General features: G+C 38.8%; 1 protein-coding gene across 2 annotated transcripts in view; it reads right to left on the reverse strand.

The window, feature by feature from the left end:
- Nucleotides 1-25948, reverse strand: part of ST6GALNAC3 (ST6 N-acetylgalactosaminide alpha-2,6-sialyltransferase 3) — a 215555-nt gene that overhangs the window by 48608 nt on the left and 140999 nt on the right. The window lies entirely within an intron of this gene.

The raw sequence follows: 25948 nt of genomic DNA on the forward strand, positions 1-25948 counted from the left end.
AGATCAGCAACAGTTTAAATGAACTTGGACAGATTGTTTCTCTAAGAATTGATCACAAATATTTGGTAATAAAAAACCAAAATTAAAAGTCATTATGCAACAAAAGTGATTTTTTACAGAGGACAGAGAAACTTCTGTCTGGCCCACACTTTTGTCTCGGTGAGCAGTAACACATTTTTGCACATTCAAAATCAAAACTCTTCTTCCACAAAAACTCTTATATGAAATAGCAAAATTTACTTTCTGCAAATGTTTATACCAGATGTGATTGCTTGACTGTTTGCAGAGTTAATGTGAGAGTGTGAAATGAATTAATTTTAAAATTAAAATAAATATTCATAGGCATTTTTAGTTCACGTTATTCATCCAGCTTTGTTTAACACAGAAGCCAAGGAACAAATGTGCAGAACAAAGGGAGACACAAACACAAAACCAGTTTCCTTTCTTTTGCCCCAATCTTCCTACTTTCTGGGCATGTTTCTCCCCAGTTCTGACAGTTAGAACATCCATATTGAAAAAGAAAGAACATGTCCTCATTTTGCTCATCCCAGAACACAAATGTGGAAAAAAACATGGCATTTCTTAGCTGTAGAAAATTGCACCAGGGATAACCCCCCTTCCTGTGCTTGAGTCTATCTTCAGAATTAGTATTAATGCCATGACACACACAACAGGCATATGGAAGTGTTATTTGTTTCTCATTTACCAAACAGATAAGAATATGGAAATAGTTTCAGTCCATTTGTTTGATGAGCTTCCTAAGCCAGTAATAAACAAATCAATACAATTAGTTTTGGCTCATCATCATTAGAAACCTTCACTACTGGGATACAATTTAATTATACCTCTTGTTCCACAGCAAAGAAAAGCCTTTGAAAATGGACTCCTTTGCCAAGGATCGAACCAGGAGGGAGGAGCAAGAGGATACATCAGTGATGGAGGAGTTATTATCTAAGCAGGGTGTTCAACATATAAAGCATATTGTGCAATACAATTTCCCTGATTGCAAGTCTAAAATATTCCTGCCATTAAGTGCTTATGAGCAACCCAATGTGAAATCCAGCTGTAAAATGACTGTGTATATGACATGCTTCATGTGAATGTTGCAATTAATACGGCATGCATCAATCACTCTTGGACTTGATTACAAATGCACTAATCCTAATTGATTAATTAAGCTGCAAAGTTACATACAGTAATGTAGGTTAAAAAAATCCTCACCATATGTGTGCTAATGTGCCAAAATACATTTTCATTGTGGAGATTTAACACTGATGCTTCGCTCTCAGCTGTGCATCAAGGGTCTAACAAGTAGGGCTGCATTAAACACAGACATTCCCCAAACTGAAGACTCTTCAGTAGGAATGCAGTGAGCTATAACAGCAGTAAGGAAATAAACATTCACAGTCAAATTCATTCAGAGTCTGGAATACTTTTAGGAAGAAAGGAGGAAAGGGCTGGAATCTAAACCTGACTTTCCTCATGAATCAAGCATCACAATTCCACTGTGGCAATAGCAGCTGCAGAACAGGCCTCACCTTGGAAGGGGTAACAGGAAATCTCAAGTTTTTGGTGCACAGAGTGGCAGCTCTCCAGCAGCACTACTCAAAGCCTCGAGGCTTTCACTGGGATTTGCACACCATCTCTTTGTGCCACAGTTGCAGCCACCCTTTCCTAACCAGGTCTGACAGGCTTGAAAGGGAAGATTACCCCAGAGAGGAGGCAGCTGGGGCAGGGCAGTGCCAACCTGCGTGGGGAGAGGGCCCCAGATAAGCTGTAGCTGGAGATGAAAGAACTACACAAGAAAAAAAGCCTCCAGTGACCTCCCCATTGTGCCACCTTAGCAAAGGCCAGGTTTACCAGGCTTTTATTTGCCATGGTTTCCATCCTCCAGGGAAAATACCTTTGCAAAATCTAAGGTGACTTGATGCATAAATAATGCAACTGGGATTGCTCAAAACCCATTACATTCATTGCACATCCAGTGCAAAGCTCACTATTGTATTTATAACAATACATCTTGGGATGACACATTTTAGATTGACTTGTAGGAACTTTTTACACAATCAATAATTGCTATCTCCAAATTAATTGCTTGGATATTTAAAAGTGTATTTCTGCTAGTACCCAGCATCAGGCACTGGCAATCAATGCACTCTGCTGTATAATTATTATTCTAATTTTCATCTTATTTTTGAGTGACACAAAAAGGAAAAAATACCATGTTTTTAAAATACAGGAGCTGCTGCATGTATACTTTGAAAAACTGGGGTATATTTTACATTTGTATATGAAGACTTAGGATGCTGACTTCAGGCAACCTTTTTGAGGTATCTTGCTGTAAACAGACACATAAAAATTGCAGTAGGTTGCCTTAGCTGAAATTCAAGTTAAGTGTCATAATGACAATGGGAGATGTTGAAATGTAGTCTTTCAAAGTATATGAGGTTGATTTTCAGTTTCAGCTGGTCTCCAGTGCTATCAGAAAGGACCAAATCATCCTGGAAGGCAGGTATGAAAGGAAAATTACCCCAAGGTTTCCTGGTAATGTCAGAGTAACACCACCAATGCAATATCTCTGCAGTACAGAACCAGAGAGAGCATTTGAAAATTTCCAGAAAATAGTAGGATTTTTTAAAGCCTCTTATACAGGCTTCTATGTTTTGCTTGGCAAAGTCTGTGAAAAATAATATGGTCTATTTCATGTTTGTTTATTGTTATCTTTGTCTTCAGGATGCCATGCAGTAATGTATTTTTCACTGTATGCATGTATACATTTACCCTTCCGTAGGTTTAACACTTTACCTTCTCTTTCATCAGGCCCCTGGACCATAATCCAAAAGTAATGGTCCAGTATCACTGAAAGTGTCATCTGAGTATACAGCTGTTAAACAGAGGCGAGCTGATAAAAGGAAATGGTGAAATGAATGGATGGCTGAGTGCTGGAACAAATTTATCAGCCTCTTCTATAATGCATTATCACTGTTACTGGTGTGGCAGAGTGGAGAGGGCACCATGTGGAGGAGCTACTTAAAGCCCATTTTTCTCTGAGGAAGTTTGCACTGTTCAGATTGAAGTGCTCCCCTTTGCTGAATTGTCTTTGTAACACCTTGCTCAGCCTTACAGGGCACGACAGTGGCTGCAAGCCAATAAAGCAAATCCTACAAGAGGCTGCAGTTCAAACGGGAGGGATGTCAGCTGGGGGAAGAAATGCACATTTATTTGCATAGTCATGCCTGAAGGGCTCGGGGAGCTGAACCTTTGGCACAGTTCAAGGATCTCTCAACAAGACTGTGCCTGCCTCACTCATTGCCTCTGCTGAGAGTCCAGAGGAAAAGCCAGAGTAACCTTAACTCAAATGACTCTACAGGGAAAAAAAGGAAAGTTAATCAAATCTGGGCTGTTGTGTTAAAAATGCAGCAAAACAATTTTCCAGGTTGTCTTATCCTCTACAGTACTTTACATAAATACAGGAAAACTTCATCCCAACAATTTTTTTTGTTTTAATGAAAAGGCCCTGGGGCTGTGAGATTTCACAATTTTATTGCACATTTTACCTTGTCTGCCATTCTTTGACCCCACCTTTTGGAATCCACTGACTCAATGGCATGTGCCACTTTTGCTGCAACCAAAAAAAATTTCCTAGCCCATCATGATTTCAAAGAGCAGTTGGAAAACAAATTCAAGAAGCTCAGGAAAAAGAATAAAATTTAACAGAATTCTGGTTTAATCCTTTTTAAATCTCATCACCTCAGCTCCACCCTTGAACACCCATGAATGATGGCATCAAGACCCTGGGTGACACCTCGTGTCCCTGGCCCAGAATCCGCACAGGGACTCAGAGGAGAAGCTCCCAGCACGTGTCAGTGCAGATGTGATGAGGAGCACAGGCACCATCTGCAAACAGAGACTGCCTTACAGCACTGGGGCTTTCCCCAGACTGCACCAGAGACACAAAATTCAAAAGGCAAGAAACCAAAACACTTTGGGACCTGAAGGCGAGGCAGCTGACTAAAGCTGTGACCTCTCATGCCAGTGAAGAAATGCCAGGCTTTTTACCACCTGTCTAGAAACCCCTTCTGAAAAGAAAACACAACTGCCTTTATTTCAGAGGGCATCCATTCAAAGGACTGCACTCATTTTGTGCTTTTAACTCAGCATCTGATTATAAACATGAAAAAAAAAACTTGATTCTGTCATCAAGTGAGCAATTTTGTTGGTTTATTGTTTCCTTTAAAACAGATGATAGCTGCAAACAGAGCAAAACCAGCCTAAAAGCCCTAAATGCACAGAAGTTTACTTACATTTTTCTATGGTGCATCACTGTCTGACAGCTCTCCACTGGTGAGTCATTCAGATCCATGGTTACAAAGTCCATTAGGATCTTGCAGTGAATTCTATTATCTGATTGTTCTAACATTTCTAAGAGGATAAAGTGGCAGGGCCACATTCTCTGTTTCTACAGCACAGTTATAGTAACAGACCCAGAACTCCAGCAAGCACTTTGCAATATTCAAGTGCTGTAAAACACCGTGAAATCTAACAGTAATATCTTTGAGACCCCTCAAAATGGTTCTGCTTTTCAAGGTTTAGGTAATCTGATCTGGGAAATTCATGCCAATGGGAATTATACACATTCATCTGCAGCTTCTTGTTCAAAGGACAAGTCTTGTAATTTCAGAAAATATTCCTCCATTTTAATTGAACCCAGGATGTTGAAAGCATAAAATGCACTGTAAAATTCAGTGCATTTCCAGTATCATTATTTCCTTCGAAACTGAGTGGTTTGAGTGGTTGATTGTTATGGAAATGAATGAAAAATGTCAAGAGATTGTGAATTTCAAGTGTTCTGTTCCTGGTATCAGATCAGACTGCATTGAAGCATGTAATTAATGGTGTATCTGCCCAATCTACTCAATTACACTGTTTTTAGAAACTAGAATAAATATTTCTTGTATGTATATACCCAGATGGTTAACTTGCATTAGCTGTATGACCTATAACTTTGAATATCTTTGTATGCAGTTAGATACTGAATCAAACTGTTCCATCACCATAGTTTCTTGAATTTAATACAATATTAATTCAGCAAGTCACTTAAAAAAAAGCATTTGAGATGAGATAAAACAAACAGTAAGAGTTTCACCTAATCTAAAAAGTCCAGTAACAAGGGAAATGTGGTTTTATAATCTTGCCTCAGAAGAGTCTTTCACATAATCACTCAAAATTTTAATTTCTCTGTGCAGAATGAAATTCCAAATGGTTTTTGACAGTCATAACTCTTATGCAAACCTATTTCATTTTAGTAGCTGAACATCAATTCATGCCATAATGAAAAGCAAATCTTCAAAGTTGTCTCTCTCTCCTCCCTAGCATTTAATACAAATCAATGACACAACGTGACCACTATCACAACATCTCTCTGTGCTGATCATTTTCTTAGTTAGCTTCACAGATTTAATCAACAATACTAAAATACTAAAATCACTTTGCTACCTTTTTTCAATTTATCAAGACTGAGTCTCCCTCTGACTTTCAGTCAGCATGGAAGTTAGATATTACTGGCTGAATGTGGATTGATTTGAGGGCAGTAGTTATATGCAAAATAGAATATATTGCATTTAAATTAAGTGATCTAAGATGAGCAGTAGAATTTTTGAGTACATGTATCACAGATGGTGTGGTATATTTCAATAGGTCTCCTGTTAAAAACTCTAAATTTCATTCAAGCCCAGTAAAACATTTTGCATATATAAACTGACCCCTACTTGTGTGCTGACACTTATAATAGTGCAGCAATCCCGTGGATCCGTCTATTTTGTTTGGAAAGTGCTCTTTACTGTATCATTCACTCTCCTTCTCTCTTGAGGTATATAAAGGTTTAACTGGAGCTCCAGGATACACTGCTCATGGTCAGGAACTCAGCAGCAGCCAGGGAGCTTCTTTGCACCCCTTCATTCTCTGGGCTTGTGAAAAGAGCTGTTAATTCAGGGAGCAGCACTCTCACCTCTGTCCCAGGGCTGCTGGAGCGAGCATCCTGACTTCTCCCACACTTGCACTGTTCTAAGTCTGCAATAACTCCAGTGACATCATCAGTAAAACTGGTCTTTGTGAAAGGAAAGTGAAGCCCTTTATCTTTCTCAGAGTAAGTGTTCTTTTTTACTGTAAAGTAAGTGCTTTTTCTGTATCGAAGCTATTAAAAACATCAGAGTGCATTTTGCAAGGAACTTTATGACCAAGTTCCAGTTTGAATAATTACAAGAACCAGCTAAAAATATGTCTTCAACTAAGAGGGGCAACATTTTCATGCAAATGTTTTCCTTCCATGCTACCTTTTCCCCACTGTGTCAAACACATGTTTGGTCTTTTCTTTCTTTCTTAAAAGTCTATATGCTCTTTAGCAAACATTGCATTTCATCCTGGAGGTGACTGCATTACACAGTGGATAAAAGAGACTCTTTTATAAATAGTAAAGTTAATTATTTCTTATTTCTTCATTTCCACCAAGATTAGCTGTTATAAATAAATACGTTTACAGTCATCAAATACTACTGTCTAATTTCCCACAAGATTCATTCTCTACGATTCTTTTTCATAAAATCAGACTCAGCTTTTTTATAAAAAGAGGGCACACGATTTTTAATTCCACTAGGATTATGTCTTTGGGTCAAAGCATAATTGCCTACAATAAATAGAAGCATAAAAGAGTGACTTGGAAATGCAGAGACAATATGCTGGACCTCTTTAAAAGACAGCTGGTGCCCCAATTCACTGATAGCAATGCTGGAGGGTATTTGTTTTCCCCTGCTATGTGAAAATTCAATTTCCTTTGAACTAGAGTGAAATCGTATTTTTATCGATTAAAGGGAACAAAAAAAACAGACAGGTACCAAATTTTGTGGATATCACACAGAGCATCTCTGGCCTTGCATATGGCATATTACTGCTTTAACTAAAACACTGTTGGTCTTAATTTCTTTAGACAGCAGCCAGATCTAGGGAGTCACATGAGTATCTATGGGAAGACCAGTAGAGAAACAATTCCAAATCTTTATATTTAGTTAGCCTCAGGCTCTAACTACTATTCAGTAGAGCAGCTTGGCAGGAAAGGTATATAATGTTTTGTAAGGTAAGAAAATGGTCTCCATTCCCCACCCTGGCACCAGATGGAACTAATGAACTACAATTAATGTAACATTTGCTTCATTCACAGATGAACTAACAGACTGAAAACTACAGGGGATGTATGCTCAGTGTTGCTCTGAAAAGGAGGTGCAAAGAGAGCTTTTAAATACCAATAGTTGTGTTCTAAGTAACCTCTGCACCCCCCATCACCAGCAATAAATTCTCCTGAGTTGCTGTAGCCACCTGCCAGACTCTAAACCACCACCAAGAATCTCTTCTAAATGTCATCTGCCTTTGCAGTGGCTCCCAGACACACATCTGGCACTGACTGTAGGTGCTCTGCACAATTGACTTCCTGATCCCTCAAGGTTATTCACATGAGGGGAGTAAATTCCTTTTCAGTCAGCCACAGAGCAGCTGTGAGCAGCTGGAGCAATGAAGAACAGCCTGCCAGAGCTGGATCCTCTCCATGCAGGTATCCTCCCACTGTGGCAGCAGCTGATGCTCTGCAAGGCTGGGAAGGTGATGGAGATCCAGGTACCCCCAGTGTGGGGCAGCTGCACCCCAGCCCTGGAGAGGGCACGTGGGGCCCAAGGCAGCAGCATCCCAAGGATTTCCTGCCTTTGCTGAGGCCCCAGCCTGCCAGTGGGAGCACTCTTGTTAACAGCAGCAGGAAACATTTGGAACAGTAACATCCAGAACTAAAAACTGCTCACGACCGATGGGAAAGGTAATTTACTCCTGGACAGCAGATGCCAAAAGAGGTTAGTCACAGACATGGGTCTGCACAGGCACTGTAAACACAGCCCAGCACCAGCTTAAGTATTTTATTCCTTTGCAAAAAGAGTTTCTCTTCTATCATGTCCTCCAGTGGGCTCACTGCTCTGCCCTTTATCCCTCATCTCACGGGGAAGCAGGGTAAGTGTTCAGCAGTGAAACAACAGCCCATGGGCACATCTGACCCAGCTGCAGCTCTGAGTGTCCCAGAGGGTAAGATCACAATGCCAGCAGAGAGTGCCACACAGAAAGTAAGCTCTGTCTTGTCCTCACCAATACTGCCAAATTACCAACCTACTGGTGTGCTAAAGGCTTACAGTGTGTTCCTAAACAAACACCTCTCCGTGCAGACACCCGTAACAAAGAAAAGGCATTCCCACAAATAATTAGCTTTTCCCCCTTATCTTAAAAAAGAAAATGAAAATTCAGTGAAAAACAGTCTGTGTCCAAACAATGTTCTAAGAACTTAGAAGACCAAGTGTTAAGTGCCAATGGGAGGAATGAAATCCTTAAGAAAACGCAGCCAACTAGAACTGCCAACCACACTCACACACTGAAGTCCACAATTCTGTTGTCTTGACTGTTCCATCTTGGCTTAGTCATACAGAACAAGAACAAAGCAATTTCAGCCTTTTCTAAACTCAATTTTTGCACTGGAAGGATTCCAGGTAACTTTGGACAGTAATCTCACTGCAGTGAGAAATGTCAAGACTTTTCTATAACCAAGTGAACTCTAATGCAATTGGATGGTTGTAGGACTTCTGTATAACAATTAAAAGCTTCCCAATATTGTTCACTCTAACTGGATCTATGGAAAAATACTTCACAGCTATTCCAACACTTGCTATCTGGTAAAACTTCTTTTTTTGGTACCTCTCTCACTCATTTCTCCCTGTCACCTTTTACCTCTGACCCAGGGTGGAATTAAATTGCAGACCTAGTTTTATGTTGCTAGATACAAGAAATTCTTAAGAACCAGGATGGCAACCAGACTGAAAAGAGGATTACAAAGCATTTGAGGTTTCTGCTGTGGTAAGAACAAATCACCTTTACCAAAACCTTCAACTAAGTACAACAGCAAATACCTCTTAGATGATACAACAGGTAACAAGACATTTAACCTCTATTTACCTCACCTTCCTTTGCTAACCAAGAACTAAATGTCTAGGTGACTCATCTAGACCATCTTTAGTCAACTGAGAAGGGGTGGAAAATTTGCTTACCCATCTTTAGATGACTCTTTTAGAAAAATGCTTTTAGAGATGCTTACTGAAAACGGCCTGAAGGGAGGTGAGTAAGCTCTCTAAACCAAATGTGTATCCTCCACACTTCCAAAGTGATCCACTGAAAGTCTACCTGAGATTTTTCTTCTCAGACTTATGTCACTTCAATAAACTACTCCAGATTTTATATTTAATGTGTTAAGAATTCAAAATCATTTATTTAGCTATGTTTAATGCAAGCCTTTGGTTTTCATCAGCTCTTACCTGCAGTAGCTGCTGCCTTTTACATTAGCATTCTGTGTCAGGCAGCTGCACCCTGTGACATCAAGGGTCTAAAAGTTTTATGAGTGTATTCTGTAGCATTAAAATCAAAGAACCCAAATCAATGCTACAGATTACAGAATGCTTCATTGGGAGTTTCTCACCATTAAAAAAACATGTCCTATGATCTATGTTGTAAATACACACTCAATCAATTTTTAAAACATATATTACTCTAAGTGTGCAGTGATGGTAATGGGAATGGCAAGGATGTCATGAGATATTCCTGTCCAAATGCCTCCCATGAGTGGAAGATGTTTTATTGAACTGATATGTGGAACTATCAAAACAGTCATTACAAATACAGATACACACAGTTTGTTAGTTACAGCCAGACTTGTAGAATTGATGACTAAATTTATCACGACTAAAAATGTTAAAAACTCATTCTGGAAAGCCAGTACTCCTATAATCCATAATGGTTCAGATCATATGATAAGATACAACTTATCTCCATAAGATCTTCCACACAGTGGCTTAAAAATACATTTTCCTTTGATAGATAAGGTAATGGTTCAGCAGAATTCTAACTTTCTCCTGAAAATTTATTCAAACAATAATGAAGATCAGGCTGTTCTATTAACCTTCATATTACATGTGATTAGAGGTGAATTTTTTAGAATCAGATAAGAAAGCAGAAAAGAAAACCCAGCCCATAAGCCAGTCTGAATGAAAACACACCATACCATTTTGAATTCTCCTCTTCTGTTGCCAGGCACAGACATGTAAGAAATGAAAGCATGTGTGAAATATAGGGTAGGAAAGGCTGCTGATCCAACTGTTTAGCATTCAAAGGGCATGAAACAAAGAACTGAAAGGGTCTAAAGTTTCTGCATGCACCTGCAGCTCACTTGGTACTGTGCGGTGCTAGGCTGATACAACTTCTTGAACTAACATTTTAGGGTAATGTGGAGTTCAACTGTAAGTGGAAAGAGCTCCTCTAGGAATTAGAAGAATCAATTACTGCAGATTAGGCACAGTAGATATAACTTTTGTGTGAATGTTTAATTTGAAACCAATAGGTTCGGGCCTCAGTAGAAAAGCACACACTTTGTAACTCTGGCTTTACACAGTTTTTTCTCAGAAAATTTTTCACTGAGATTCACGTTGCCTTCCTGTCCACTCCTTTCTTTTAGTTACTACTGCTACCATGTTATAATGCTAAGACACCTGCAACACCAGCAATCCTGCAGAACTTCATAATCCTGTTCAGGAAAAACAGCACAAGAAATTTAAATAAATGTTACCAGAAAATCTCTGCTTCTTCAACTAATGTAAACATCCTACAGTAGTGTTTCCAGTTCTCCTTTCAGAAGAAAAAGGGAATCAGTTGGAAAAAAAAAATCAAGATGCCTAAATTTGCAGGGAATTGTTTAATTTTCAGATGTAATGCAGGATATTTGGTCAAGGAAGTGCTTTGGAAAATATTTTTCTTTGTATTTGCGCCACGTCCATTGATAATAAATAGCAGTTACTGACGATCAAGAAATGTCAACAGGAATAAAACATTGGCAAAACTTAGCTGCCAGCTCTCAAATTTCCTAGGATGAATTGAAACATCTTTCTGGCTAAGAAGAGTTCCTGATGCAGCATCCCAGGTATCAATCCTGTCTGTGAACAAAAGCGCAACACAATGTCTGACCTCCTGACTTTGGTGGGGGATGTGCATGTTGAAAAACAGATTAGAGATCTGCTGCTCAGGCCAGGCTGGGATTTACAGGGATTTGGCGGCAGTGAGAAGAGGGGAATAAGGTGGTAATGGCTGGCTGAGAAAGCTGTAACACCGCTCAATTCTCAATGTAGGTGAAGAGAAATCTGCAGCACACAGCAAGCGTGGCTTTTCTGCCTTTTTTAAAACAAAAAGTTTGCATCAGTTTCTATTAATGCCATCTGAACATCACCACCGAGCTTACAGTTCACCAGGTTGAGTAAGAAGAATTGCAACCTGTTGAGGGTTATTTACATGGGGATTTATACAGCTAATTTCTTTCCTCTCATGCTATAATATCACTCATAGCAGCTCAGAAATGTCTAATGAAAAGAGAAGTAGTGTATCTGATTCCAGTCATGCTGTTCTAAGAGAATTAATCGGAGTCGTCATTACCTCAAACACTTCCATTCAGAGTGGGTTTTATGATGAGCTCTAGAAAAGTAAATGCTGTTTCAAATAGGTACCTCTATATATTAAATCAAATAAATGAATGATAAAGTGCTGGCACTTTTTGGCTGTAATCCTGTTATTGCTTAGAGCCATTTCTAATGCAAATGAAGAATGATGTAGCAGAGCTATTTAGCAATTTTCTTTGATGGGCAATGTTAACTGCTGGGAAGTGGCAAGAAAGCAACTGCTTGAATACGGAGTGCTCCAACATATCTTGTAATATTCCTTCCCAAATCTAATGACCACCCCTCCCTCCTGCAATGTGCTATCTTTAAACAAGGCTCTGCTGAGCAATACAAGCCTATCTTTGCACAGAGGCCAAGACACAACAGCCTGGTCTAGTCATAAAAAATTTTAGTAAACTAGAAATTTTAGAATTTCTCATGAATTATTTTAAGAAACCCCAGTTCTTTCTTTCTGCCTATAAAAATGCACTTATTCATCACTTGGTCACAGGGCTCCCTCCCAGTTAGGCATGACCTTGCACAGGTAGGAATAAACACCTGTGCCTTCTGAATGTCAGGGTAGTGCAGCAGAGACAACTGGGAACCCAGACTGAAGGGTACTTTCATAGCTCTGCCACAGACTTGCAGAATGATACCTCTGTGCAACTTGACAAATTACTCCCTGCATGAGTTTTACAATCAGGAAAATGGGAAAATTAAAGCTGATTTAGCGTCCTGCAGTGCTTTAAGGTCTGAGGATGATATGCTCTATGAAATGCTAAATAATATTAATGCAACCCAACACTGACTTCAATCTTGGGAAGAAAGATGGGCTTGGGAACTGTCCCTCTATTTAATAAAACATTACATGGGGCCAGTAGGAGGTTGTCATCAAGTTAGAGCATACATACCAAATGTGGTAGATTATATGGCTACTGTAAATTCAAGCAGAGAAGACTTCTTCAGAGACTGCAGACTATCTGCACCATGTGAAATGGTGCATAAACATCAGCTTTAAAATGGAATAGCATGTTCTCTCTTCAAGATATATATGGGGGAACAATAAGGCACATCTAACCTCAATTTCTTTGGCTTCATTGATGTCTGTGTCATAAATATGAGATGTGGCACTGACTGGAAATCCCAAGCTAGTGGGATGCAACATTGCTGGCTGCAGCCCAGATTCCAGGTTCAGACCCAGAAACCCAACATCAGGAGTGAGGTGCCACAGAGAGGTGGCAAAAAGGAAAGACCAGACCCCCCATCTTAGTGACCCCAGCAAGCTGAACAGCCACCCTGACTGTGCTGTCACACTGCAGGTGTGCTCCTTTGGAGAGAGTGTCCCTGGAGCACCCAGAGACACCCAAATGTACCTTCCCCAGGCCCTCAGCACACACTGCTACATGTCTGGGGGGAAAGTATTTATACTGCAGTGTCTTCAGGAAATATGAGACATTCTGAAATGAAAACATCAATAAAACCATTTCCACAAGGACAACAAGTCTGGAAAACTGGGCAGACCTTGCTGAAGAAAATGGCCAGGAAAAAAAAACAACTCAGAAAGATGTTTTCCAGTCAGGCTGACCAGGCTTGAGGGATGCCAACCAGCATTTCTGCAGCACTACATTTTTGCTCAGACTTTTCCTTCTGAAGAATGACTTAGGAAATGGAGAAGCAGAGCTTGCTGAGATCCATATGTTGCAGTGAGAAGAGCTGTAACTCTGAGCATTTTCCACAAGACTGGGCAGGGCAATCTGTCCTCAAAGGGCATATTTACAGGAAATCATCAAAGATAAATTTGTGGTTTCCATGTTCCTGATTGGAGCAGATGATTGCTATTGCAGGTCCCCAGGTTTCCTGCTGTTTTCAATACTTTGCACCTTAAACTGTCTTACAACTGACTTTGGTCCTTTTTTTTATTTATTTATTAAAAAACACTTCCATCCATTTAACTAGGTGATGCTTTCACGGCCCTTTGAAGTTGTACAGCACTGCAAATTTAGAAACTGTTCTTAATAACCACTTGGACAAATGGATGCAGAAAAATTGCATATTGATGGAAGGAGTTTATGTTCTTTGCAGTCAAATATTTCCTCACTCGTTTCATGCAAAATTGCTTGGCCAAACAGATTTTCCCAAAGCTCTCTCAATAATGAATGTAACTTTCTTTTGTTTCTGGCTCTTCTCCGAACCCATCAGGAAAGGGTAAAGCCTAATGACATAGGTCTGTTGCCTCCTGTAACCCTCTGGGACTGTTTTCTCTAATGTGATTGTTTCAAAATCAGCAGTTTTCTGCCAGGAAATAAATAAGCCACTTTCCTTCCAAGTAACACTGAAAAAAACCTAAATGCCACTGAGCCTGCTCACTCATGCAACATTAATTTTTAAAAGAATCAATTTTGTAATCTTTCAATTATGGTTTATTATAATGATAATAATCACTGTGAAATCAAGGGGTTTTTTTCCACTGCTAGTGCTGGTGGCTGTCATCAAACCACTTTCAGCAATGCTGAAAACACCTGGACTAATAAACCAGGCATAATTTATTTATACTTTAGTTTTACTTATTTAGAAATGTATTAAGCATCAATTCCCTTAGCAGTTGGTGATGTTACAAAAACTAAAAGCAAATAAATTATAACTATCGACCTAAAAGTCACTGCCAGGCTGGCTATCTTGTACATTTATAATAGAAAAGTGCTTACAAAAAGCAAAGAACATGCACTCTGCTCACTGCCAGCACATGAATAGAGACTCTGTGTGAACACTCCTGTACTGGGAGCCCACAGAAAGGCTGCCCAGCCCCAGATCCCTTTGCTTTTCACTTGGAGATCACCTTGCACTGGTGCTTGGCACACTTGAGAGCAGCTGTGAAAGCTCCTATATTCACGTATATAAAAATTGCTTTATAACAGCTCAAGCCTTAATCAATGCTCACATACACAGAGCTACATACCTGTGTGACAGGGAACATGCACTGTTCATACAGCAGGTCAGCATTTAACAGCAGGAGCACAATGGGTTTATATTATGTTCACATTTTACAATAAAAAGTGTACAGAAAAATCACTTGTTTCTGATCAAAATCTGAGCTCCCTGCTGTTTTAATTCCTGTAACCAACAATCATCAATAAATAATCATGCACAGCTTCTACGCCCCACTGTGATATTTTGGTTTTGTTTTAAGAACTGGATGTACTGAGTTGAGATCTGCAGTTCCAGACCTGCAGACTTTCAGGTGCTCTGCACCAGGATTCAAGTGAATGAGGAAGCACAAGGGCAAGGGCAAGGGCACAGAGGGAAAAGCTGCTCTTCATCAGATACCTTGCAGGTCTGTGAGCTGTTTTAAAAGAGATTGTGTTGAAAATGGGAGGTGTGTTCAAAGCAATATGTTTTACAATAAAAGGACAAAAGGCTGAAAGAAGAAAGCTATATGGATGACATAGTTACAAACAATGAGGCAGAAATAAAAGAGGAAAAAATGTCCAAAATATCTGTAAAAATTTTAGAAAAGGAAAAAATATTTCAAGAAAAGAAAGGAACGTGTAATAGAGAAACAAGTATCCCATTGGGAAGAGTGCAACCAGCAGGTTGAGGGAAGTGATCTTCCCTCTCTTCTTAGGCCTGGTGAGGCACGTCAGGAGTTCAGTCTCCAGTTCTGGGCTCCTCAGGGTAAGAAAGACAAGGAGCTGCTGGAGAAGGTCCAATAGAGGCCACACGGGGGTCTGGAGTATCTCTCTTGTGAGGAGAGACTGTGGGAGCTGGGCCTGTTTAGTCTGGACAAGAGCACACTGGGAGGGGATCTCATTAATAATATAAATACCTCAAAGGTGGGCAACTCTTTTTCAGTGGAGCCCAGCAACAGGACAGAGGAAGGAGCGATGGCCATAAACCAAGGCAAAAGAAGTTTCATGTTAACATAGGAATGAGTTCTTTACACTGTGGGTGGCAGAGCGCTGGAACAGCTGCCCAGAGAAGCCGTGGAGCCTCCATCACTGCAGACATTGCAAACGCATCTGGGAGCGTTTCTGTACAACCTGCTCTGGTGCCCCTGCCTCGGCAAGGGGGTGGGACAGGGTGATCTCCAGATCAGCCCCCCAGTGTTAACAATCCTGTCATTTCTGACCAGAAAGAGAAAGTGTAAGAGAAGTATGGAGGAGAGAGTTTGTGAGCAAAACACAGCAACAACATTACAGTTCATTATTTGAGTTAGCTAATCCAAATGGAAGGGTCTGAGATAGGTGTAAGAGAAGGCCTAAAAGTTGAAATGCTTCAGGAATTATTTGGAACCAGGCCTCAAGACCCACAGACAAGATGCACCTTAGTGCCTTAGCTGACCTAGCATTCCAACAGAGCCTCAGACAGTAACCCTAAAACACTGAACACCTTAAAACCATGCACGCTGTGGCTCATAAACTCAACCCACCACTGAGCTCACTGGAACATAAATTAATTAAATGTCATGCAATTATACCAAAGAGATTTTCTATTGATGTAATTTTGTATAATACCTAGTAAAAGCAATAAAATTATACTTCGCAACTGCTTAATTAATATCTCTTAATTCTGTTCTGGAGTGAAATGGATTAGATTATATAACTCCCACCTCCATGACTTTGGCATTTAAAGGTAGCATTAAAAAAAAAAAAAGAAAAGTTTAAAAAATATGCAAAATATTGAAAAGTGGAGCACAATCTTGCTGCATCTTTAAAAATCAGTGTAGTATGATCTGTATATAAAAACACCAAAATGTCTTAATTCTAATTAGTTCCCTTGCCATTAAGGTAACTTGAAAGCTCTATCTATGCATTCCTGAACTAAACATTCTTCATTCAGAGCTTAGTATGCTAACATACAAAATGAGAGATTTCTCTATCCATGCCAAATCCCAGTTTTGCTATTTGTTCTTGCATGTTCCACCCCTGGATACAATAGAAAAGAAACTTGCTCACCTGCCTGACAATACTTTGATTCAGTGTTGTAGACAATACTGAACAGAAATCGCCACAGATAGTAGGTAATTACCTGTTTGACATTTCTCATTCACCCAAAGAAACACAGTATTCTACTGACTGACTTGGTGTCAAGCTTCCTTCATTTTTCTAACACTTCAAACCTGAAGAAATTAAATTAATTTTCAAATTTTAGTTCAGCACAGTCACGTTGCAAATTTGACTCCCTTCGATAATTTAGTTTCAAAAATGTTCTTTGTGAAGACTATGGGCAGCATTTGATTAAAAAGACCATGCAACTATTGGTCTTAAAACAGTAACTTGAAGCACATAGAGAGTGGACACAGATTTAGTACAGAGGCATGCCATTCTACAATTCTGTGCAAAATGTTCTCTTTATGGGAAGAGCAAAAGTAATGTAAAATGTAATTAGATAGAATCTTCCCTGTTTTCATTAGCTATTAACTTTATGCAAAGATAAACTAAAGCATAACGAGTCCTTTCATTATCACATAATTGTTCTTTTAATGGTTGCATTACGAGCAATAGAATGCTATACATCCACCTCTCATATTAGTGGGCAATTATTTTGAAACTTCATATTATAATCCACCCACAAAGACCAATCTATTAATGCCACCATTTCAGTGTAATGATGACCATGGTTTTGAAATCAGCATGATAGCCTCAAGGAAAAATGTAAAGTAGTAATGAAGAAAATGTTTATATTACTTGCCAGTCTTAGGCCTGGAATGCAGATCAAAGAAGTTTAAGGAAAATATGTGGAGTTTCTCTTGCTTGTGCTACCCTGAAACTGGTCAAATTTATATGACACCAATGGTGATTATGTCAAAAACAAAGGAAAACTACCAAGTGATCCAAAATTAGGAGCTTGGAAGGGAAACTGGCAAAAGCCTTCCCTCAATGTATCATTTTCAGGTACCATCCTAAACCATATCCAGAAATAGTGCCTGAAATCCTGTTTCCCACTGATAAATACTGAAGTGGCTGTAGCTACTCCTCCATTCACTGCCTTCCTTCTAACCAAGCAAAGCAGTGTAACTTGGTAGGAAATGACTGGACAGATCTAAGCACCACATAAAGCTTGAGGATACCCTGGGGATGCCCTCTGTAAAGTTAAATGACTTTTCATATCCAAAAGGCACTCCATGAGCAGGACTCAAAATACCTCTAGCAGTGTGCAGGCTCCGGGATGCCACTGCAGCTGAGAGTCCCTGGCACATTCTGAACAGTGAAGCTGAAACCCAGCTCTCCTGAACACTGTTCATTCTTGGAAGGGGAGGTAAAGGCAATTTCAGACCATGAAATTAGCCCCAAGGAGTTAAGGACCACTGCTTGCTTCTACTCCCAAACACAAAACATATTTCAACAGTGTCATCACTTATAGAAAATCAGAGCAGCACAAACAGAGCAAGCGAAAATCCACAACCACTGAGCTCTGGCAAAGACACAATTCTCCCTTGATAAAAGAAAAAGATACACATGACCAGCACTAGCCACATTTCCTAAAGGGCTAGAAAGGTGTGTAAAGAATGCTGAAATGCATGGGCAGGGAATATTGATAATACATGAAATACTTTTAAAAAATGAAACAAAAAAAATTTCTTTTGGAGGAATACTGCTTTGCACATACTCTTTAGATTATTTTCTTTTCCTAATATTTTGATTGATTTTAAAATGACAAGAGACTACTGCTGATTTCATATAGAAGGAAATATGGTAACATTAGCATGTTTGGCAGAAAACAGGTTATAGAGCAGCAGAAATTTGTTCCATACTGCACTTCCAGACATTCCAACTCCAAATTAGGACCATATGAGATTGAAATGCCTTCATGGTAAGCATACAATATTCAAAAAGCCCTGTGGGCATGAATTTCTGCACAGCAATAGCTTCTGCTTTCCCCTGGTGTCCTTTTCTCTCAGAGCAGTCAGGCTGTAAAAAGGGGACAAATACCCTTTGCCTCACAAAGTCATTTTGAGACTTCTGTGATACTTGCAACACTTTTCAGAAATGTTCTCATGGAAAATATTTAGGACATTTTTTGGAAACAGAAGTACTAGCAAATCTAATGAATTTATTCAAGAAAAATTCTGAAACATATGGAGAGCAAACTGAACACAGAGCACATATTTCTGACATTTATCTTTGTTTTTATTGTTAAGATAAAAGCATGCTGTTTGTTTTTTAGAATTTCATCTGCTAACTCTTTTCTTTCTCTTTTTCTACACTAGTGACATCATCTGCAGCAATTTTTAAAGCTTTGCAGAAAGTCCTGTGCTCTGAAAGTTTTAATGAATCATGTAGAGAATGTTATTAGACAGGGAGTTTATGCCTCCTTTCTGTAACCTGCAGGACTAGAGCAGAGAGGATATGCCTGCTGGGATGACTTGATTTAAATAAAAATAATAAAAAAATAAAAATAAGTCTGTAAATGTAAGGCTGGGGTACCAACAAGAAACTTGTAAAGAACAAATATGAGCAGTTAAAGATCTTTTCTTCTACTGCAATTGCATGTTTACTGAATTCTAATGCACCAGACAGGCTGCTCAGGCTCTGAGATGAGTGGTGTCTCTGGTAACTGTTCCCAACTGTACTGAATGCTCCCACAACCAGGAATTGCTTACAAAATCTTGAAAACAGAACAGCTGAATCTTTGAACATCTATATTAAAAAATTATTTCTCTTCAAACACAAACTAAGCCCCATGCTGGTCAATATCTGAGACTTCACACAAACTGTTTGAAGACATAAGATTGAAGATTCATAATAAATCCCCACTCTTACAGTTATGTTTTTCCAGACTGTTGGAAGTTCCAAAACCTGCTGAAGATGTGAATCTCTGAGAAAAATTGTACATGCGGCTCTTGTGCATGTTACTCCTCAAATGCAGAGCTGCCTCATGGTTAAAAGCTCAGAGAAGTTGAGTGTCACGGGAACTGTGTAGGAGTGATTGTTTTCTAAACACAGGTTGTAGCATATCCCAATAGCACATCAGGCTCCCCAAGAAGCACTGTTATGAATCCTGAGTCACCTTCAAAGGTAAGTAAGTGCTATGGATCCATAGATTTGAACAGTTTCACTGTCCTGAAATTACAACCTAAATTCTTTGTGTGGGATAACAGACACAGAAATTTAAAAATGTAGAACATGTGCTTTGTTTTCATCTGGGTAAAAATACATATTGAAGATGTGCACAACCAAGCACCTATTTACAATGAGTTCTAAATTAACATAATTAGTCACAGAAATTCCCATTTCCCCTTAGTTTTCCTCCTACCTATGAGGTCTCACGTAGGCTTGACTTCTTACTAATTAAATTTTCCATGCAGAATTTGTTTACTAATCTTTCTACATTTTTAGATAAAATACTTGAACATAAGTTCAGGCTGAACTTTTTCTACTTTCAAACAGATTTTCTTTTGCTGTGTTGTTTACTTCTACAAAGCTTTGAGATGACAATCTCTTCTAAATATCATTCTGTGAGACATGCATCAGAGTTCTCATACACCTTTTCTTATAAAAGTAGTTTCTAATGAATTTGACTAACTAGGGGGTGGATAGATGTACAGAAACTCTTCTCCATCCAAAGCAAGAAATTGTTGTAGAGTTATTCCCTGTCTCATAAAGTTGCTATCCTCACTTGAGCACAGGCTCTGCAGCAGAAACATCCCAGTGCATCTCATGCAGTTTGATTCCAGTATTTTTTTTATTTAGCACTACAAATTCAGCTCAGAGCTCTTCAGGGAGCTTCCATTAGAAACCCCACAGTTACCAGCAACCACAACATATCACACTTAAACAATAGCAACACTACATTTATCTTCTAATCTGTTTAAAATCTCTTAGAGAAGAATTGCTGTGTGACAACAAGTAATAAGTACAGACTTCAATGGTAATCACTCTGTTTTTCAAGACAATTACTTCACCTGGCAGCAAGGCTGAATTTTAAAAAATTGATTGTTTTTTTTAAGCTATAGATTTTTAAAAAATTATTTATATTCCTTCAAAATTATAAACTCCTTTAGGAACATAAAGACCTATTTTATACACTGTAATCTGAGAAGTGAAAAACGAGCTCTGGAAGATTAACAACAAAGGCTTCATTCAAAATCTATGTTTCTGCTAGTTTTTCTCTCCAATACTTTTTTCCTTTGCAACCATAAAATATCCTCACCACCAGCAGCAAAACTGGAAGCCCTGCAAACCAGGATGGCACCAGGATTGCCAGCATGAGTCACTGACTTACATCATCCTTTCCAAAGGTGGATGTTCATGGGATGTGACAATCACAGTCACAGGATATGCTGAGTTGCAAGGGACCCTCAAGGACTGAATCCAGAATCCCATCCACATGCACAGTTCCTTCTGAGAGGTATCAGCAAATCTCTCATAACCACAAAAGCTGCAGAGTATTTAAAGCACAGGATGAAAAATGTGTGCACAGGGCTATACCAAACACTGGATAAAGATTTAACACACAGTTCATCAGAAGCAGAAAACAGATCCAGTGGCACTTGATGAAGATTTGATAAATTAGAAGACATAGATGGATAGATTCAAAGAACATGTGAAAATGCACAATGATAGAGTAGATCCTGATCATATATTCTTTGTCTTTAATCATTAATTAAAAAGAAACAACTCCATGGCTATAGTCAGCAACCCCTGCAGAATCAATAGGTCTCTAAGCTCACACCAATCTATATGCAGCCACTGCTTTATCACAAAATAATAGCTAATATTGATATTTTTTAATAAAGTTTCACTTTACTGTGTAATTAGTGTAATGTAGTAGGAGCTGTGCTCCTTAACAGAAGTGCTGGTGCTTTGAGCAGCATTTACTGGCATGTTAATAAAGAACGGACTTCTTCTATTGAGTTCCATCTGCCTAATAGAGAAAAGTGTTCATCTTAATTAGGAAAATCTTCATAAAGACTATAAATGCAGTTACTAATGGGCTGCAGGGAATAAATGCAGAACACTCAGGAACAACTGGTGTTTTACCAGGAAATGGAAGAGTGGATATAAACCCCCAAACAGTTGTTAACCATCTGGTGGTTGACCACAAATAGCAATAGATGCTGAGGTTTTAAGTGTTTTATAATGAAAAATCTATTTATTTCATTAAGGTTTCATGCTTTAGACCCTTGTTTTTTCAGGTAATAAAGCAGTCTTGACTGACAATGAAACTATTTAAACCCTTTATGAAGTAAGATGGACAAATCCATTAGGATTTTTTGAAGGAATTACTTTATAAAAAGGAAGAATGGAAATGCCAAGCAATAGTTCAAGAAAGATCCTATGTCAAGTACTTGAAAAATGGTCACTATATCAAACATGTATTTTTGGGGTTGCTGAGATGCTCGTGGGCAGTTGAGAACCTTTTGCTGACTTTACTGGTGCAGCAGCAGATATTACATCATCATGATAAAGACTACAGCAAATTGTAAACTACAATTAATCTTTGTCCTTAAAAATGTTCCAACAGACATTATACATTTCCTCTGTCAATCTGAATCAATTTTTTCATCCTTTTCTTCCTAAAGTTCTGTAATTTAAAAACATTGGTATTCCCTAACTCTGCTTAATTTCTATTCAAAATGAAATGAACTTTTACTCATCTTCCAGAATTATTTTTTTTAAATCACATTAATACAAAGTACTGATGGGATGTAATTCCCAAGTGCCAAAATTTAATTCTCTGAGCCAAACTGTGTCAATGTTCACAGCTTCCCAAGGAAAAAGTGCTTTCTGCAAATTTAAGCAACACTAGCTAATCTTTTATATTTCCTCCAAATAACTCTGATAGAGAAACCAATACACACATGAAAGGAAGCCCAAAAATGAAAATATCATTACTATAATATTTCATTCAAGCCAACAACCAGAAATACAGCATAAAACTCTGATATTCTGGACACTGACAGCTTTACTGCCTCAATTCACAGAGAATATCACCAAACAATAGAACTTGCAGCTACTTGAACCTCAGAGAATGTAATTTCATTTATTCATTTCAATGACATTTTTACTAGACTATAGCTTCATGTAGATTAGTCAGACACATGAAAAACCACACATTAGCTGAGGTGAAGCTGTGATGACTGCAGTTGTCTTAACAGTGTCAATCCAAACTTTAGATGAATGTAATTTGCTAGATCTAAATGACAGAGATATAATATAGATCTCATATATCACTGAAGTAATAAATAATTAGTGAGCAGAACTGAGTACAATGGAAGCTTGAACACAACCCCAAATTTTGAATCTTGATGCAGAAGTCAGCAACCAGAATGATACATCTTTTTCCCTTGAATGATAAAACAGCTTTCTCACAACCTAACACATAGCACCATCTGGCATGAACTGAGGAAACTAAGAACTTCTGGAAGAGAAGCACAAAAGCAATTTTGTTTCTTCAGAATTGTCCAAGATATCGACAGAAGTCTTTCAGAAACAGCAATTTGACTGCAAATGTGGCTCAGTGAACCTGTCTCCTGAAGACATGGTGTGTGTAACGAATAAAATGCTGTTGAATTGAACTGATTGGGTATGGGATGAGCAGTGTCTGAGTTAACACAGTGCACATGTAAAGTCCTCTGTCTACCAAACTGGCTGAATTTCCAAACATTATCTTGTATCTCTTACTGGGAATTTTAGGAGCTCAGGATACATTTCTTCAGCAGAGCCCAGCAGGCTCTTTTCAGTAGTTACTCACAAGAAGAGTGACTGCAAACAGCCAGCTAAGGTGATTTTTGAGCAGTACCAGCACATAGCACTGGCTGTGTGCTGGGGCTGGACACCTCCCCTGTGCAGAGGGACAGAGGCTCTGAGCCCACTGCCAGCCCGAGGGGGACGTGGAGCTGGGCAGTGCTCAGGGGCTGGCCTGAGATGCTTGCAGTGGAAACACAAATGGAGTTCCCTGCAGTCCAGGAAACATCAGAGTGCTCTGCTATCAGCACAGATTTATTTTAGCATTGCTTGTTGAAAGTGACTTTTAGCGCAGACTGTTTTCTAAATGATCCTTAAAAGACACTCCTTTCTTTCTCATCACCTTCACCTAAGGCAAGAACATCCAGTAGCATTGATCTATTTGCTGCTAGTTTTCATTAATTTCACCCTCCCTAAGGGTGGTGAAGCTTTGGTGCCAGCTAATTAAAACCTATTTAGGGATGCTCAGTACACTTTATCAGACCAGAATTAGCTTTGCTGCTTTAATGAAGACTACAGTTTTCTCTGTTATTACCAATTAAATGTTATTATATCATATTGCATTATATTTGTATTGCATGGCAGAGATATAGATGGCTTTAGAACTACTTATCTGGATTGAGGTACATACAAAGATGGCACATTTAGTAATTATCTAATATCTCTTTAAATCCTTTCACTTGAGTAAATATATATATAATATACCAGCACATTAGTGAAGTACTGGAAGAAGCTGCCAGCTTTATGCTCCCTCTAGGGAAGTACCAAGCAAAATGCATTAATGAAAAATTGTGAATGTCTGGTATTGAATACTATTTATGTAGAACAATTATTCAAAGTGGATGAGCATTCACCACCTTGAACTCGACTGCTTCACTAACAAATACTCTCAGAAAGAACATATGTTCCCCAGATTCTTAACACTCATGCAAGGTTAATTACCCAGTGTGGAAGCCCATATCAGAGGGCATTTTGTACTACTGTAGAATTAAAAAATGCATTACAAAATAAAAAACACTGTTTGTTCAAAGTTACTCAGAGGCAATTCTTGTTTCTTCCATGCATCGGTGATAAATCATTTGTCAATATCAAAGCTGTGGATTTTGGAGCTGCACCCAGTGAAGTCAGGGATAAAGCTCCCATGTCAGCACTGCAGGACCAGAGCTTTTCTGCAGTAGAAAAGTGACTGCAGCACCTACCTGTTAGCTGCTTCTCACAAAATCTTTTTAAAACTTGAGCACCACAAGGATGAAACTGCTGGAAATTCCCACTAATTACCTAAAAAGATTGTACATCAAAGAGTAGAAACAGAAAACTCATTAAAGGCTCGACAGACTAGAAATCTGTACAGTATATGCTGCTAATGCAATCTTACTATGCATTAGCAGCATATACTGTACAGAAAGACAGTATTTTAGGATTAAACTAAAATAGATGTAGTTGCAATTCACTCAGTACATTTTAAAATATGAGTTGAAATTGGTTTCCTTCCAGAATTTTTGCTGGAAACATGTCGAACCAGACCTCTGTTCAATCTAATATTCCAAGCAAGGGTTGATGTTTCTCTGAGGAACTGAAGGAATATTTGGCTGAGGAACCTGAGTCTGTCTCAGCATCATAATAGCCTGGCACAATGTGTGAAAGTATTTTCATCACCCACAAATCTCCTGTGCTCTCCATTTACTGCTTCCACAAATGCCACATATACCTCTAACAGTCTCATGACCCTCCCTAGAAACAGAAGACAGGTCCTGCAAATTGAAGATGTTACAGAAAATGAAACAGTTTCCAAATTGAAGTCCCCAATTACTAGGGAACTGCAAGATGTTTTCTAGAGATACAGAAGGCGTTGGCTGGTGATGCATCAATCATTTCCCTTGTTTCTGCATGACAAAATCACTAAATGATGTTAAAAACATCACTAAGTATTTGATGTGGAAAAGCAGGACTAAAAATGAAAGTTTCAGTAGATAGAAGGATGTTAACTGGCTGCCACTGTGAGAAGTGGTGGGTTTTCCCTTGGTGTCAAAGGGACACACATGCACAAACAACGTGAAGGGTCGTGAGCCAGGCTCATAAAAATGTATTGCTGTTGCAATGTGAAACTTAAGGAAAAAGAACATGGGCCATTTTGACATTAGGTTGCTTAAGAACTCTGTTGTAAGCTCTGAGAGAAGTTCAGTCTGTTTTTTACATGAAAAGAAGCATTTGTATTGTGTTAATTGCGTAACAATAAAAACCTGAGATGTGTTAATTTGTTGAAGAGGCATGGATTAGGCTGGAGAGAAGGATACTTTGACACTGAAAGATGAGATGTCCTTCTTTCATAGGAAAAAGAGGAGATTTTCAAGGTCTAATCTCACAATAAGGATTTTGATAACGTAATGTAAAGTCACTGTGACCTGACTGACTCATAAATACAAACAAATTTGTGTACAGCAATACAATAACATATCCATTATCATATTTGGCTTGATTAATATGTAAACAGGATGACTTGGATTATTAAAGGTCATTTTTCAAGAATGGATCTTGTGTATTTATTAGCCTCTGGTTATCAGTTTGCTCAGTTAAACTAAAGAAGCCATTATAACCTTGACACCTTTATGAGATATATGAGCTCCCTCCAACTCCAGAACCACAGCAGCAATATGTGCACTTGGTGAACAGGGGCAGGCTCCTCCTTATGCTCCAATAGTTTGAAAAATA

The sequence above is a fragment of the Ammospiza nelsoni genome, chromosome 9, assembly GCF_027579445.1.
Source record: "Ammospiza nelsoni isolate bAmmNel1 chromosome 9, bAmmNel1.pri, whole genome shotgun sequence".
Taxonomy (NCBI): domain Eukaryota; kingdom Metazoa; phylum Chordata; class Aves; order Passeriformes; family Passerellidae; genus Ammospiza; species Ammospiza nelsoni.